This window comes from Rhyacophila brunnea, unplaced genomic scaffold, assembly GCF_057557595.1.
Source record: "Rhyacophila brunnea isolate RB1 unplaced genomic scaffold, BYU_Rbru_1.0 scaffold_18, whole genome shotgun sequence".
NCBI classification, from domain to species: domain Eukaryota; kingdom Metazoa; phylum Arthropoda; class Insecta; order Trichoptera; family Rhyacophilidae; genus Rhyacophila; species Rhyacophila brunnea.
The window spans coordinates 32,564,097-32,577,966 of NW_028232837.1; the positions used below are offsets into that span (position 1 = coordinate 32,564,097).

At 29.9% G+C, this 13,870-nt stretch overlaps 1 protein-coding gene across 1 annotated transcript in view; it reads right to left on the minus strand.

The window, feature by feature from the left end:
- Positions 1-13,461, minus strand: part of LOC147073442 (C3 and PZP-like alpha-2-macroglobulin domain-containing protein 8) — a 652,526-nt gene extending 639,065 nt beyond the window's left edge. The window contains exon 1 of the mRNA XM_085945649.1: positions 13,050-13,461. The gene's annotated coding sequence lies outside the window, so the exon portion shown is untranslated. The remainder of the gene's footprint in view (positions 1-13,049) is intronic.
- Between the last annotated feature and the right edge of the window lie 409 nt (positions 13,462-13,870).

The following is a 13,870-nucleotide window of genomic DNA, read 5'->3' on the forward strand; positions in this document are numbered from 1 at the left end:
TCATCGAAGTATCGATGTAATGAATTTTTCTTGTCAACCCAAAGTAATAAGTTTTCTCTGGTTATTATTTTGAAATATTATTTCATAACATCTTATTAAAGATAAACTTACGAAAGTTGTCATGTATGTTACAATCACTATTAGTATTAGTATAGTAGTAGTATTATTAGTATAGTATTAGTATAGTATTAGTCACTTTTGGTATTAGTATACAACAACAACTCATCGAAATGATTTTTTTCAGCTTAGTATAATAATTAAATTTCAATAATTATATTCAGATGACATTTAGTATCTATTGTTTGTAAAACACATTTTTTTGTTATAAAAAGAGCTTTTTTCATTATAGGTAGGTACCGGAATTGAAGCGGTTATTACAAAACAATATTATATATCAGAACTAAACAATTTTACAGGAGAGCAAAAAAGCTTAATAGAATACCTTCCTTGTGAATCATAATGAATAACATTTTTGATGCATAGCACACAATATGATGTGCATATTTTTCAATGAGAAATAATAATCATAAGAACTTTTGAAGAACCTTTCAGAAAAAAATATATAATCAACAGATGTTATTTGACATGCTTATTATGATGTATTGATATGAACTCTTTTAACAAATAATTAATTATTCGTATATTATCAATATCTTTTATAAAACAAATTTATCATATAACCACTTTAGGAGACAACCAATATTGGATTGTAATTTATAATAATTATTATCTATTTTATTTATCAAAATAAGTTGATAATAATAATTATAAAATAGTTTTGACTTATTCATACATGTGATATAAATCATATTGTGAATATAAAGTTATCGAGAAACAATCCACTTGTAAAACTTTGAAACTGAATAAATTATCCAAACTTTTTTTCCTTTTCAATAAAAAAGACAACTTTTTTAGTGTATCCACTGCGAAAATAAAATTACTCTTGCATGTATTCGCTGGGAATCTTTTGTGCCTCACAACAGAAGCAAAACCGATAAAAAATAATGTATATTAGGCATGGCTGCTACGTTTCCGCTACGCAGCATTTTTCGCGAAGGCTCTGCTGGTTGGACCACTCACGTAGCAAACGTTTTATTCTTCAATTGGCCCAGGGATGTTTTATCTACGCTTTTGCTACGAACCTCTACAGCAGTGCTACAAGACCTTTATAGTAGCTAACTGAAATAGTATTTTTGGGATTTTCTATATATGAGGCACCCAGTATCGAAGTGGACCAAAGATACGTTGAAGTTTTTTTACAGAAAGGCTGAAAAACTATAGTTATACTTTTGACAATGTTACTGAATACTTTTAAATAGTAAATTTTAGTGTAACTTTATTAATAAAGCTAAATTTTACATCTAAAATATTCTCTCGGCCACTTTTGATACTGACTATTAGGTTTGGCCGTTTTTGATAATAAGTGATGATCTGTTGGACGAGTTTAAAACTAATTATGCAGATGGCCGTATTTTTTTTTATCAAAACTTATTGAGTGTTTTTTTTTATTTATAACTTGAATAAAACACGGTTAAAAATAATTTTCATTTTCAATTATTGAAACATGATAGGTCTTGCAGACGAATGATGTGTTATAGCGGCCATATTAGATTCTATAAATGTTTAGGCCTGTGATTGGTTTGTCAATCCTTTGGCCGTTTTTGATATTCATGCACATTTTAAAATTCGATTTAGCATAGGTTCTAGTCGTTTTTGATGCAAAAAAATTATAAGAGTGGTAGATATTGATATAAAAAATTTTTTGCCCTTAAAATGTAAAAAAAACTCTGAAAAGTGCCTTCGGCCCATTTTGATACTGGGCACCTCATATACCTATATATAGTATCTTTTACTTCTAACTTTTCTAGCCCAAAATCAATAAAAAATTGATTCATTATAGTATTCCATATTTCGAAGGTTATTTATCCTGTATTAATTGAGTTAGCATTTACTTGGTAGAATTCCATTTTACAAGAAATGAAAATATAATTAAAATTAAATTCTACAGGTTTTTAAAAAAGGTTTGTCGATAGCTATTTCGGTTGTAACACCATTATCAAGACTATTCAGAAAGGCTGCTTGCCCTTGCTTAAATACTACACGTGTATAGATAGAGACAGAATACATTCTCTTACTCGTTCCAGCAATATTATGAATTTGTACACTTATTATTAATTGTAATATTATTAATACTTTGAAAATCCTAAGTGGGTTTTTTTAAAGGATATCAAAATTTATCAAAATTACAGTGTTCGAGATTGACATTATTAATCAATTAAAATATTATTAGTATAATTGTATTATTCGTGTGTTTAAATTATATCTAATAGTGGCGACAAATGCATTACCAAATTTTCATTAATTATGTGATTACTTTTGGATAATTCAATAGTAGAATTTAATATTAATTATATTTTCATTTCTTATTTATCCTGGATTATAAACTGTCAGTCGTGTGTGGATAGGTCTCAAAAATGAGCTTAGTTACATTTATAGAAATAAATTTACAATTTGGTGAACTTATGTGCAGATAATAATGTTACGGGTGCAGTGTTTTACATAAACATAAGACCCATACGATTGAAAAAGGGTTCTCAGGTTGACTGACTGTTCTCAAAGCGGTGTCTATTGGTACTGAGTTTGCAACGCACCCAAGTGTGCGTTCACTAAATTAAAAACTGTCCATAAGTGAGAGGAGCACGGAAAAATAGGTAAAACAGAAAACAAAACTGTTCAAAATAACTAGGGACTGAGAAGAATGGAAGATTAATATGTAATTAAAATTTAGAACATCTTAAATATTATTGTTAGTTTTACGCTGTGCGTGCGTGCGTGCTACCTGTGCTCATATATTGCTGTGAGACATGGCATCTTACTAAGCTTTAAAGATCTCAGCTTTTAAACTTTGAGAATCGATGTGTTCACCGAATCTTAAGGGTACATTGGTACGATCGTGTTACAAACACTCGAGTTCATAAGTAGACACATCAGCCTTTGGTGATTGAAGAGATGCTTTACGTGTCTGTAACATGTGTTCCGGACGCCGCCAGAGAGTACGACACTTCGTACCCTCGTGGCACAGCCTCAAGGATTCCGTCACCGTGGCCCGCCCTCCCTCACCCTGCAGCGGTGCTACAAAAGTGATATACGCGCTGCATATCTGGTATGGCGGAAGGCGCGAGAGTTGGCGATGGACCGAATGAAGTGGCAATGCTGAGGCGTAACAGAGTGAAAGAAGAAGAAGAAACAATATTTTAACATGATTTTATTTAGTATTAAATATAAATAATTCTAAAAGTAAATTGACAGATGATAGAAACATCGCGATATTGAAATATATTATTGTGTGCGGTCAATTCATCATGAACCGTCATAAATCCATGCTAGCGAATTAATAAATTTAGATTAATTTTAAACTGTATAATTTATTTAAAAAAATGCATTATTTTCACCATTATTATTATATAAAACTCATGCCAACCGAGTGTATCACGGTACACCAGTTTCACAGCACTGTGCTACGATCTTCTACGATCCTCTACGCCAGTTCTACGTTATGGCTACGAATACTTATTTCTTCGGTTTCTTCCATTATTCCGTCCGTGTTTTGAAATATATTGTTTCTCACAGCTCATAAAATTTATGTTAAAAAAGATGTTTTTCTCGAAAGCTGTATAAATTCTTTGAACAAGTTTGTCACGGTACACATTGCTATACAGTTATATGATGTTTTTTCTTTCAATTTGTAAAAATACAAGAGAGAAAAAAAACTACAAATTCGGTCGACTTGAATATTTATGATAGTCTACGTCATCTTATAAATGTATATTATGTGACTTGTATAGTATAAGTAAAAGTAAGACAGAGAGCAGATACATTTGAAATATGTTGCGCGGATATGTGTATTATACGGCGAAATAATCAAATGAGTCGAAATCAAGCGAACTTTATTATAATACTATTTATATACGTTTATAACAAATATAAACAAAGTATTGGAACTCACATCATTCACTATCCGAGTGAGTGCTTTTATCATTTGATTCGTCGATTCACTTATAAGTCATGTGAATCATTTATACTATTTCGCCATGATCGATCCTTAGAGGATCATGTCGATTACTTAATCTGCATACCAATAAACTGCACTTTTGACCAAAAATGAGATTTTGATTAGGGATTGCAATAACGAATGAAAATGTCAATACCGGTTTTTCGGTATTTTTTATTGAATACCGGTATTAATACCGGTTTTTCTTAAACATTAAAAAAACAGAAGTAGGTGTTTATCAATAAATATAGCCATTAAAATCTGTTCACAATATTATTTTATAGCAATTAAAAATATGTAAGTATTGATCATAATTGTAGAACTAGTGATTTTTACATATAATTTGAATATATTGATAATTTTAACTAAAACCTCAAAAGTTCATCAAGTGCAACTAAGTCCGGCTGCAGGAAAAGCTTTTTAAATTCAACGTTTGTACAGTCATCAATAATTATAGAATAATTGAACATTTTTGTCACGGATGTTTTCTATTTCGAAATAATATTATGATAACTCATCGCGACAGTTACTTACCTATATTAATATATTTGATGACATTTGTTGTATTATTTTTTCACTTATGTTAGATTCACTCAATATATTTGCATTTTAGCAGCACATAACTTATAATTGATTTCCAAAAACTTAAACGAGTGTGCTTTCTTAATACCGAAAATTCCAGTATTTTGGATTTTTAAAACCGGTATTTCGGTATTGATAAATACTAGAATACCGGTTTTACAATACCGGTATTGCAATTTTTAATAAAGCATGATTTCTATGCTCACATAAAATTTCAAACTACTAAACCTATAAATAAATGCGTTATCGTTCTTCATACAAAACAGCCACCAGCAGGTGCCAAATTTCTAATATCTTACATGAAATAACTACGATCATTATTAAAATTTTCTTAATATGTAAAAGAGAACATAAAATAGTGTATTAATTCATTGTGCAGCTTATTTGTAATTAATAAATTGTGTATTTTTGGAATTAATAAATTCCGCTCGATAGTTAAATTAGTATGTTTTTTCTCCTTTCTGAACAATGTACCTTAATGGAGTTAAGAGAGTTAGGAGATTAAGCAGTAGAAATAGTCAACCCCAAATTAGAGGTTGTATTAATACATTTTGTTTGAACGAGTAATGGATTTTAGCCACTTGCTCAACCTATTGGGTCCAATATCTGTACTTGCCAGACTCAGGATTCGAACCCGGGATCCACGACATTATAATCATGTATTACCTACTAATATGTTTGCTATATGAGTTACTTTTCACAGATATAGTGTTGAATAATAATAATTACAAGATAAAAAGAACTTTTTATATACCATGTTTTTAAATTGTCTGTTGAATCATATAAACTTGACAATTCTGTGTATTAATAATTTAGGACAAATAAGGCAATTGTCAACAAATCATTTGTTTGCTATTTTGCAACAAACAAACAAATATAGAATACTGAAATGTCATTTTGATTTCCATAGTAACGCACGTATATATTATTAATAATTTAGTTGCTAGGACCACCTCCTTAGCAATCAATAATAGTGGATTGGATTACGGATTTCTTCCGAAATAACTTTTCATATAAAACAGAATTAACTGAAAATTAATTAAATTCTGCTTAAAGATGACCTAAAGTATTAAAAGAATGATTGGCATCGTGTTCCGATATATAATAAAAGTTTCAAATGTCTATCTAGTCGGGAAGTAAGTTAAAAATCGATTGCAAGATTTGTACTGGATAAACAACCACCGGACAAACAAGAATACGAGCTAATAAAAACGTTGCAAAAATATATTGTGGGTGAAGAATAATAATAAATAATACCCATTAATTTTATTTGTATTAAATTTAAGATATTATGTTTATTTTAATGTTCATTTTTTTAAATACAGTTCAGTAATTCTAAGACCTAAGGCAACTCTGGAATCTATCACTAAGCTGACAACTGTCGTGTGGAACAAAATTTGTCAAAAGCTATTTAATAACTTGTCATGTAGATAAAATTAATTTACTGAAACTTGTTCACCAGAGACAAAATTGATCGCAAACGAAACCAAATGTCAATATTTTATACTGTATTTTTTTATGATTATTATGGTTTCTATATTATCAAAAAATTGATGAAAAGAAGGGTATATCTAATTTATTTGGCTGTAAACTTAAATCGTTCAAAATTAATCTAGTATAATTTCTTAAATCTTTATTGGAGAAGTTGCATATCTGTTCAAAGTATTTTTATGGAAACGTACTCGTACAAGGTTTTGGTACATTTTTTTTCTACTTCCTTCATAATAAAATAATTATATTAATTTATTACCTATTAGAATGTATTTCAAAGACTTCATACTCCATTTAAAAATCAACTGCCAGCATCTATGAACCAATTAACAAAAATCCTTTATAAATATTTACGTAACAGTGTGAAACGGGAGACTTAATTTAAAAAAAGGTTCAAATGTCAATATAAACGCAACACGGCATGTAAAAATGTATGTTGTGTATAATGCACAGGTACATGCGAACAAACAAAAGTATTAATAATTTGAAGTCGTAATAAACGGGCAATATTATTCGAAGACCAGATCATCAGATACTAGAGAGACATAATGATACATATTTTTAAAACCTCATCAGATCTATGACATACTCTATTCATGCAAAAGTATGTGGCAACAATACACCAAGAATAGTGGAGACAGCAAGGAAGTGTGCTCATTGAGCAGTGGATCCAGAGTGGCTTAAACAACTACGATATCCTTATTATATGACAAGAAGCATCCATTTTAGCCATGTTGGTAGAGCGGCCGTGGTTGAGATCTTGATTGGCAAAAAATTCTTGTTATTTTAATCGCTTCTGCTAATTATTGAGGATCTGAGTGAGGTATTAGATGATGTTTTTAATCAATGCTTTAATACTTAATTAAATCTCTTGAAAGACCCTATATTACCACACACTGTAGAGGTCTATATTATGTTAGACCTTGGAATGAATATAAAATTCATATTTTTATAATAACCAAACAGTAGTTAACGAAATATACTATTAAATTTAATATTTATATCAAATAATATACTATTATCAAAGATTCGAAATGTATTGTACGCACATCAAAGTATGAAATATTTAACACCCCAGTTTTCTGGGACGCCACGCTATAAAACGGATATCAGCATTGAGGGGAGAGTTTAGGAAGTGTATTTCGTAGGGATAAAAACTTGAATTCTGGAAGAAACATCGCACAATCAAGCTAGGGTGTAGAAATACACGACCGAGCCCTCTACAATATGTCAGTATATGTTTTGACTTTACTGTCTTGAACAAAGAGGAGAAGAAAAATGCATGTTTATTTTTTTTATTTTTTCATTCTTCATTGTACTTATTTTTACCATTATTTCTTACTTTGGACTGACAAAATATATATGATAAATCCGTTTTACTTTTCTATACCAGCGAGGGTAAATTTAACCAGTCGAATTTTACTACAACTACTTAATAGAAGATTAATATATAATTTAAAAAAACGAGTATCTATGTATTATAGTAAATAGTATCTATGTAATAAGTACACTATAAAAAATATCAAACAATGCAAAGAACTGCATGAATAAATATTTTTAATCTCTTAAATGTAAGTATAATTAAACAATAGTTATTTATTTTTCAAATATTGAATAAATTAAAAGTTTTTGAAAAAAAATATAACTACCATCTTTTCCAATTCGACATTCTGGATACGTAGAATCATGGACCATATTTTTTTCTTGAATTATTTTTAAACGATTTTGAAACTTAAAAAATATACAAAAACTATTTTGGCAAATAATATATGTTAATATTTTAAAATTTTAATTAAGAACTGGTAAATTCGCTCTTGTAGATGAATACGAGGGTGGGTCAATAATTCCTTAGAAAAAAGCATTAAAACAGTTTTTATTTTTGTATTTTTTTTTTATTTCTCAACATAATCTCCTTGGAGCTCAATACACTTGGTTAGACGTTTCTCAATTTTTTTTAAACCGTCAGAAAAATAAGTTTTCGGAAGGTCCTCAAAATAAGCATTTGTCCGATCGATGACTTCTTCATTTGAAAAAAAACGTTGTCCACTTAGCCATTTTTTTAAGTTTGGGAAAAGGAAAAAGTCACTGGGGGCTAAATCTGGCGAATACGGTGGGTGGTCGACCAATTCGAACTTCAATTCTTCAATTTTAGCCATTGATCGTAAACATGTGTAAACACGGGCATTGTCCTGATGAAAGAGGATTTTTTTCCTGTTTAAATGAGGCCGTTTTTCTTCAATTTTGTTTTTTAGCTGGTCCAATAAAGATGCATAATAATCCCCTGTTATTGTTTTTCCTTTTTCCAAATAGTCAACGAAAATAATTTCACGTGCATCCCAAAATACAGTAGCCATAACCTTACCAGCTGATTTTACGGTTTTCGCCTTCTTTGGACATGGTTTGCCTTCGCAATCCACTGCTTTGACTGTTCTTTCGTCTCGGGAGTATAGTGGTGTATCCATGTTTCATCTACAGTCACAAAGCGACGAAAAAATTTATCCGGATTGCGTTGCATGAGCGACAACAGGGCTTTAGAGGCCACCACCCTATTGCGTTTATTGTCGACTGTGAGCAAACGCGGCACCCATCTTGCAGAAATATTTTTCATGCCCAATTTGTCATGTAAAATAGAAATGACGCTACCTTTTGAGATCCCTGTAACCTCAATTATCTCACTCAACTTTAATCTTCGGTCACTTAACACCATATCGTGGATTTTATTGATCATTTCTGGTGTAGTCACCTCTACAGGACGTCCTGAGCGTGGTTCATCCTTTATTGATGTACGACCACGTTTAAATTCATTTAACCAGTTATAAATAGTTGCAAGTGAAGGAGCAGATATGCCGTGAACTAAATCCAACTCATTTTTTATTTCCTTTGCTGTTAACCCTTTTATATTAAAATGTTTAAAAACAGCTCTAAACTCAATTTTCTCCATTTTCCATTTTTCCATTTTCCACAAGCAAATTTTTTTTTTAAATGTACGAGAAACACACAACAACCCGACCAATCTGATTGAAACTTCGCAGCATACTGAATCGGTAGTGCCGCTGCATGAAAACAAACCGCTTACAGTACTAGTCGCGCCACCTGTCGGCTTTTCTAAGGACTTATTGACCCACCCTCGTACCATTAAAAACCATTGGCTTTAATAATTAATAGAGAGATTAAAATACCAGCAAACAAAAATATGTAAAATTCTAATGGATTTAAATTTAAATTCTATCAAGAACCTTCGGTCGATAGTATTAATATTAAAAATATGTGAAGTTAAAAATAAGCAGCAATCATTGAATCAATACGTGTATAATTAATAAGGGGTATCTCAAATAAATTAGATTTTATTTATTCTAATGGAATTAAATTCAAATTCTACCAAGTACCTTCGGTCGATAGTAATAATATTTTATTTATTCAATAACACAATATTATGAATAATCAATCTTCTTATTGAAAATACACAGATACTTTTGAAATAAGTACCTCATAAAATGTAATTCGATTGGTAGCTCAAGAGATAAAAGCACTCACCTGAACAGTGAGATATGTGAGCTTCAAATCCTACATGGTCAACCTTTTTTAAAGATTTATTTTTCTTAGAGGTAAGTTTTTGAGGTATTTCATATATTAATAAAAATACTTTCAATATTTTCAGAGTGTTTTAGTGGACTATGGATATAAATTAGGCTAAAATATTCAAATTTAGATTTTTGTCTCTGGCAAAAAAGCTTTTTTAATTTAAATCAATGTATGTACGTCTCGGAATCCAGATTATATTATACTTGTAGATTAAATTCGTTTTTTTTTCAAGTCTAGCTAGCAAAAATGAATATTCTCATGTCTGCTTGCAAAATACAAATAAAAAACTTTTTGCTCATAAAAAGCATACTGCATGCTGTAGCGGCAATCAAAAAGCTCTCTTCATACAAAAATTGCTTAATTTCGAGAACAAAAAAGCTCTCCGTATACGTAAGTTTATTTTGGACATTTTGATTCAAATAAAAAACCCAACGTTTACTGTTCGACGCACTTTGGCAAATTACGGTCATTTTCATTTTATCCCTTTGTTATTTTTCCAGCCGAATACGTTTTTGTATGGAAACGTTGAAGGCAATCCTTGGAGAAAGTATTAAGATCAAAAGTAAATCATTCAAAGGTTTTGAATCAAAGAAGGGAAATGTATTATGGAACCGAGTCGTTTTGCTTCAACAGTTAGAATGGTATGAGAATAGGCAAAAAACTATATCGGAGAAAGCTATGCCAAATTACACATTCCATTTATTTTATCTCATCTTACAAATATATTTAATCATATTACCTCAACACCTCCATTATGGTAATCATAATATACATCGGTTACTTATTGTTAATAATAAAAAAATAACAATATAATTTAAATTCTAATTGTTTTAAGTTTTGTGCTTATTTTCAATCCGGGTCGCATATTATGGCATCTACATATATTAAGCATATTCACCAATTATTAATGCTCAACTGACAGATAATAAAGTTAATTGTCATTTATCTACCAAACAAATAGATATATTGAAATATCATGAAAACATTTTGAACAAAGATTTTTAACAATAATTTACCAAGCATAGGAAAAACTGACTTTTATAAAACATTCTATATTAATATACTCATTTATATAATATAATCTATTATAATATCATTAAATGATTGCAAAATTTATAAATTTTGGTAAATAACACACATATAAATAATAGCATACTATGTATTGGAAAAGTAAAAAACTTCTATCACTAGAAAATGTATAAACCTTCCCAGTAAAACTGAGATTGCTCCCATTTTTTTCCAATAACAGAATTTTTACAGTGCAGTACTGCAAATGATATGTTTCCTCAAAAATTAGGACTTTAACCTAGACCTGAAATTATGGTTTATTCTAATGATCCTTTATCTATTATTTATATATAAGTATCTATCTGTAAAGTGGAAGTATAATGGAAGGATGGAAGAATTTTAATTGGCACGAAAATAATGCTTGTGCAAACATAAGTTTTCTCCATATTTTTGCAAAGTGTCGAATCATGAACCCTGAAAGCAAAGAAGCAGAAGAAAATCAATGTGGTGAACCTTCTAAATGTTGTGATGTAGCCAAATGTAGATATAGAACTGTAGATAAAGAACAATATATCTGAGACGTATTCTGTAGTTTTTTTCAACATATTATTCATCGCAGAACGGATAACCTGGAGAAACTGGTGGATATGGGTAGCTTCAAAGTAAGGTGAAGCAAAGAAAGTGCATCGGAACGCTGTAGCTACCGAGTAAAGAAGCTGACTGGGGGCAGTCTTCAGTCTGCCCTGAGCGAATCAGAGGATCGAGAGGAGTGGAAAGTTTTGGTCGGTCAAAAGATGACAACATTCCAAAGTGATCACGATTCTCAACCACGAAGGAATGACCAAGAAGAAAAAGAGAACCAGTAAATGAGTGTTTCACAAGCATAGTGAACCAAGTCCATTCTGGTTATTTTAGAGTAAGCTAGGTTCAAACATAATTTTTAAGTATTTTTTATTCTGTAAGGCTATGATTTCTCTTACATAATAACTTTAACGTACTCAAAATAACACTTCAGAATTGCAATAATACCCTTACAGAATTAGAAATACTCAAATATTATGTTTGAACCTAGCTTACTCAAAAAAACCCAGAATGGACTTGGTTCACTATGCTTGTGAAACTCTCAAATATTACAGAGAGTTAAGGCTTTTGATATATGACTGTAAAGATCTATCTACAAAATTCCTTGGACAGATAGGGTGAAAATAATGGTATACTCGAATGAATGGTAAAAGGCATTTAAACACTACAGTACCTCAACTACACTATGAAAGTACAAAACTACAATTTTCCCCAAAATAAAAAATCAACCGTAAATGTAGCAGAGGAAGACGCCGCATTTTGTAAATTAAGAACCTCTCCGATTATTACAAGTGTAACTCTATCTAACTGTTTGGCTACAAGATGATACTGCGTGCATCATCTTGCAATAGATTATGGCATAATAATAAGTTTAAATACTTTGGAAACAGAAATTTATGTACATATTACTATAAAATAGTTTTACTTTTAGTTTTAAAAACTTGTTTGGCTCAATACACTTTTTTGCAAGTAAATATTAACTTTTTTTCTGAGAGGAGAAAAGTAAAATAACTAGAAACTGAAAATATAAAAACGTTTATTAAAATTAAATAAAAAAATACAATTATGCATAAACATACTTGATTGCTATGTATTATTAATAATCAAATCAATAAAATTAAAAATTATACATAATTAAGTAGATGAGTGTGTTGTGGTACAAATTTATCTACATTAAGCTCTAAGCTTATCAATGCAACTTACTTTTTAACGCATCCCACGTCGGGAAACCACGATATATTATAAAAAAGACAATAAAAAACTATATAATTAAACTCTGTGGCCTTTCAAATAGTCTCATTCTCAATAGTACAATTCTTACAGCTTAAAAACTAAATTAGAACAATTTTGAAAAAAAAACTTCGATTGAGTGGAAATCGAACAGACATATTTTTCTTGACAAGCAAGTGATCTAATACTACTATAAAATAATATGTTACCAAATTATACATTTAAAAATAATTAATTTTGTATAATAATTGACAAAAAATTTCAATTCAAAATTCAAGAAAAATCCTGTAGATATAATTTTATTATGAATTTATAAATTATTTTATTGATGTATGGAATCAAAAAATATTCATAGTTCAACCAATAATTATATTTTTTAAATCGCTTAATCGTTTTAATAGTGTTGAGGTTTATTTTCAAAATAATTTAATTTCTTGATATATAATAATATATGTTTGATAAATAATAATATGTAAAGTGATTAAATTTCACAATTATAATGTTCATAATAAATATACTTTACCTTATTACGAAGCAATTTATCTCAGGTAAACGATTCTTCGCTCCGTGCTTTCAAACTCACCCAACTTTAATAAATAAACAAAATTTAAAAAAAAAAAATAGAAACACTTCACCTCAATTTATTCTAATAAATTATATAGTTACAAGACTAATGTATTTTCACTGACAATGCACACTTAAACGAATTCAGATGAAAAGACAGGGTAAATGACTTTTCCAACTGATAAATATGTCGATAGTTGGTAATACTTGGTACAATTCTGGTATCAGGACAGTATGAAAACACTCGGGTGGTATTGTGATGAATCTGACCAAAACAATAATTATTTAACCGTAGACGTAAGTGAGCAGTTACGCCTCTACGCCAGGTAAAACAGAACGCGACTGCTGCGTAGCGACCACCTAACTCGACTGCTCGTAGCAGAGTACAACCGAGATACATCTTCCGATGTGCTACGCCGGATTGTAGAGGGGATGAACGAAAAACATAACTATAGTTTACCACACGAAAGCTGCTTGTTTTGCCATATATATTATTCAATAAATATAATAATAAAGTTCACAATGAAAGTTAGAGAAAAATGATATATTTCAGTTTAAATATCTAGAAGATTTAGTCACTTAAAACAATATTTTTAACATTATGTTGTACTTGTATATAAATTGAAGATCAAAACTATGATAGGGTGTATTTGAACTTATGAATAAAGTGACTTCCTTTCTCTGAAGCGTGTTTAACCTATATATTTATCTAGTCAGTACACAGCATACACTATAAATTATAAATTGAAATCTAAGAATAACACACGGTTTATATAAAGA